At 43.2% G+C, this 4837-nt stretch overlaps 1 long non-coding RNA gene across 1 annotated transcript; it reads right to left on the bottom strand.

Annotated features, from left to right (window-relative positions):
* Positions 1-2232: 2232 nt before the first annotated feature.
* LOC123133958 (uncharacterized) lies at positions 2233-3514 on the bottom strand. The gene is made up of 2 exons (XR_006465444.1): positions 2887-3514; positions 2233-2637 (listed from the first exon to the last, which is right to left on the bottom strand). It is a non-coding gene; the product is annotated as an uncharacterized lncRNA (long non-coding RNA).
* Between the last annotated feature and the right edge of the window lie 1323 nt (positions 3515-4837).

Raw genomic sequence — 4837 nt, 5'->3', positions numbered from 1 at the left:
CTGTGCCTTGAGTTCTTGAACCTCTCGCGCCTGGCTTTCCGAGCTGGTCTTTTTCTCCTTCCGCACACCAGCGGTATAGTATGACCCCCATTTTGTCGACAAGCCTTTGCCGGCCACACGACCAGCTGACGTCGGCTTACTGAGCTTATCCTTGTTCTTCATTACATTCAACCCCCTATTTAGAGTGGTGTCCCAAGGGTTGCTCTTAGTCGACTCCGCGCTACTACTTTCAGTCGCCTGCGGAAGGAATGTGAACCATTTAGAAATTTGGCTTCATTAATTAGAATGCAACCATATGGAGCTAATTACGTGGGGGTGTATTCCTTACCAGAACAAGCTCAAGCGCCCTGGTCTTCGGATCCGTGGTAAGCTCCTTTGTTATCGGGTCCTCCTTGTACCGGGCCCTGACATAGTTCCTAGTCTGCTTGTTACCGCTGTATTTCTCGAAGCGGGGCGGTAGGCCTTGCTCGGCACGGTCCGCGTCCTCCTTGTCCCATATAGGCTCCGCCACTCTGTAACCGCCGGGACCGAGTGTGTGTTCCCCTATGTTCAGCTCCCGCATTTGTTTCCCCCACTCACTTGATTGGGAGCTTGCGGTGCTCGAGCAATTGATCTTGAAGTCGTTGTAGTCATCTTCGGTGATCGAAGGATTTTTCTCCTTGATCTTCTGATAACTCTCACCTTTCTCGATCATTCTCTTCACATTGCTTTTCCAAGTAGACAGGGCCTTGCTCATCTTCGTGAGGGCAGCATTGTTCACTTTATTCCCTTTGAGGCTTGTGTTTTCAAATTCAGCGGGGAACTTGTATCGTTCATGCAGCTTCGTGAAGAGGAGGTTGCGCAAATTCCCTCGGTCAGGATGCCTCAGGTTCTCGGTGTTGATCGAGACGGTGCTCCGGACAATGCACCCGAGCTGAAGCGAGTACCCCTTGACTATTCGTTCGGGCGCCGTTGGATTCCCGTTGGAGTCCACTTCAGTAACTTCCTCCTTGAGGGTGCAGAGCACGATCGGGCGCCGGTCCTTCCGTTGCCTCTTCGGTTGGCTGCCATCTGTGCGTGCGCCGCCATCATCAGTGGTGGCATCCTCGGCGGCACCATCAGTGGTGGCATCAGTGTGGTCATCCTCGGCGGCACCATCCGTGGTCTCAGGATCGGTGGGGAAGGCGGCGGCCTCATACAAGTGAGGTTGTTCCTCCATCTCCTGGGACAGCTCCCAGAATGCCTTGCCGCCCGAACCCCCGGCCTCATCATTGTGGGCCATGTTTCTCTCTAAATAGAAACAAAGTTTGGTCAAAAAGTTGGTTATTGTCAAGGAACAAGATCATGGTCTCATCATTTAGGGTTTGTCGACACCGAGGCATCCTAAAATCTAAGCTTTTATCATTGAGGGTTTTTCGACGCCAAGGCACCCTAAAAGCCTAACTTTTCATCATTTCGGTTTTTATCGACACCGAGGCACCCTAAAAGCCATGCATTAGTCACAAGTATGCCGGGGCACTTGATCCTACTTAATTAACTACTAAGATACCCCGGCCCATGCATTAGTCACAAGTACCCCATATGTCCTATTTTTAGCAAAGTCATGCTAAAATTCACGGAAAATTTCAGCATGACCTTTGCTGAAAATAGGACATATGGAGTACCCGAATTTGCCGGAACGGAAGTTAATCGACATTCCGGCAAACTCAAGGGCCTCTCGGGGTACCTGCAAAATCATCACGACACGATGGTCGGAGACAAAACCCAGCAAACTAGCAAAATCATCACAAATTGTTTTCTGTTAAAGATGATCATCATCTTTACAAGTCTTTCTCAATGTGATCACAAGTAATTCAGAGGCATCACAAGTAATTCAGAGCATCACAAGGCATTAGTAGTTCAGTACATGAACAAGTTTTACAAACCCAGATAAGAACAAGTGAATTCTAGTCCCATTGACACTCCTGGTTTTCTACAAACACCAAGTACTAGGGCACACAAAAGTTCTGAAATTTGTGTGCCTAACTGAATTAACTGAATTTTCAGTAACCGAATGAACTAAATTTTCAAAACTGCAAGAATACAATCGAGAAAAATCCAACAGCACTAGAACTGAGCTGATTGACAGTAGTTTTGTTCACTGTTATGTTGGCCTAACTGGATGTTGGCTATCTTTTATAGTGTCTCTGTTACATGCCAGTTTGGTCATTGCTAACTTTTGATATGTTGTGTTTCTGACATATCAGAATCGGATATCCAAAAGAAGAAACAATATAATTTCTAACAAATCATTAGCCTGTTTGCTTCAAAAATAACAGTTCCTGTTGAGATTCCTGGGATCCAATCCCAACCAGTCCATTTGATTAAAATGACTGGATTACTGGAATGAGAATACCAAAAGAACAAGATATAGTCTACAAAAAAAAGAAAGAATACAGCCAATCCCCATCACTGTTTTCCCCTCTGGTTCAACAACCCTCTCACCATTTAAAGCAAAAATCTATATGGACCATCCATTCCTAGTTTGCATAAGTATCTAGTTTTAATTTACCTTCACAAGAGCACCAATAACACCCAAGCTGGTAAGCCTCAAGTACTCAAAAGGTCTTGTCTTGCTGGTAGTATTCAGGAACGGGTACAGGTACAGTGGGATGTGAGCTGCAAAGGAAAAAGAAGAAGACTTAATTATTAACCACTGCTAGTTAAGATTTACTTATTCTGTAAAGTCACCAAAATGAGGAAAGCTTTTTAACAATAAACAATGGAAATATTTAAGACTTGGCATAGAAACAGCAGCGCTCAGTACCATGGACAACCACCCTTACTTAAATAACAAGAACTGCACAAGTACATATGTACTCTTGCCATTGCGACTGAATTTAGAATAGTGCAATAACTGTAACCTACCTGGAGCAGTGCAGCAACAGTGCCAAAGGAGTGCCACAGCAGTGGAGCAAGGTCTTGAAAAATCTCTCGTTTCTGAAAGAGGAAACTGAGAAACAGATTAGACAATGAATTTTCACCTCCTGCATCCCAGATTTGCAGCCACACTTTAAATGTTAAAGTAAAATAGCTCTATGTATCAACTGTCCAGTTTGGAATATTGTCTTTGGAAAGTTGATGTTTCACTAAGAAAAGAAGGGTCTGTCTAGGACACATTTATGTCACGTCTAACCTTGTGTCCACTATGTTTGTGGTGTATTTTTTTTTGCCCCAGCTTTTTTTTTGTTCCTTGTTGCTGCGTTATTTGTGGGAGCTTAGATGTGACATCCTTAGAAAACATTTAGATGTGAATTAGACAAACTCAGAAAAGAATGACGATGCTTGCATTAGTGGCTCATACCATGGGTTCACACTTTCGGTAGATAAAGAAGTGACAGAAAAAAAATACTATACTAAGTAAACTTCATCACTTATCTAGATAATCTGCAGAAGTAGAACAGATTGTTTCTAACCTATAAATGTCTTCCTATATAGTTTAAACTGTTTAGATTTCCTAACACCACCTCCTGATAAGTTTGCAAAGTCATCAATAGGACAGGATTTCACAAAGTTCACACCCCCGCCCCCCTGTCCTTGAACAGGGTATCTCTACCTGTAAAGAGGTTGTCCGGCATACATATCAAAGCAAAGGAAAGTAGATCCCTTCAACACTTGGATCAACAACAACTTATAATCCTTTCATGGAATCTCTCTAAAATTTATTCTTGTTCATAGCCAGAATAGTTGGATCTTCAAGTCAGAAGCTTTGCATTTTAGTCCCCCTTTAACACAATTTACATAAATACATCACAAGGGACCTTTAATCTCCTAATGTTAGCAAAAACTGAAGTTTTATAGACCTTTTCCAACCTTGTAACTGTTTGTACATAATTGAAAAAAATACCATAGAACGGTTGTTCTACGGTCAGGGCCTCAAGAAAAAAAATTACACAATAAAGCAAAAAAAAAATCACATGAAGAGGTGCTTCTCACACCCTGCACTGGCTTCTCTCCCTCTCCCCACAGAAATAAAATACTCCAGTGTAAACCCAATTATCGGGAATTAAAATGCCGCTGAGTTATATAACCAAACCTCTTAAGAATAAACGAAACAGTAGGTGATAACATCAATGGTTGTTCTCTAGCGGTGGGCATCTTGCAATAAGAAATTCTAATTATTTGAAAACTAGCAGATAACATCGACGCTACTAATTGTGAGTTTCCATGGTGTGGGGTTCTTTTAGGTGCTTCTGAATGTTTGAATGGAGTTGAAACCTACTCCAGAAACTAAACTGCACATAACATTTTGTGCAGCTGTAGGTATATCTTGATGCAAGGTAGTCGACTTAGTCACTTGCAAATATCATTCTCAAGATGACTGATGAGACATAACAAATGTGAAAAGCCCCCGCAAAAAGGAAAAAAGGTATGTGACAATTGATTACTGCAAAATCTCATGATAAACCAAAATATTACACATGGTGCATTGTGAAACTAATATAAAGTTATCAAGCAGCAGACCGGTTTCTTCCATGACATGAAACAAGCGAACAATTCGATGGTGTAACAAACAAACAATTTGGATACAGGTAAAACTTGCCCTGCACTCCATTAAACTCCAGAATGATGACTGCAGTCTGCAGATCACAACAACTAAATTACCAAACACCACAAGCAAGTCATAGAATCGCCCAAAGGAGATCAGAGAGCAACATTTCCATACCAAGCACGGATCAAAGGATCTATACCCTATAACCTTAGATCACCACGTGCGCGGGTGGGGTTAGGGTTACCTCCTCGTAGAGAGGCAGGGGTCGAGGCGGCGTCGGGGCGGCGGGGCAGCGTCCGGGCGGCGGGGTCGGGGCGGCGTCCGGGG

Source organism: Triticum aestivum, chromosome 6B (genome assembly GCF_018294505.1).
Source record: "Triticum aestivum cultivar Chinese Spring chromosome 6B, IWGSC CS RefSeq v2.1, whole genome shotgun sequence".
Lineage (NCBI taxonomy): Eukaryota > Viridiplantae > Streptophyta > Magnoliopsida > Poales > Poaceae > Triticum > Triticum aestivum.
Note: the sequence above shows the minus strand (reverse complement) of the source record. Positions and strands in the feature narration are given on the sequence as shown.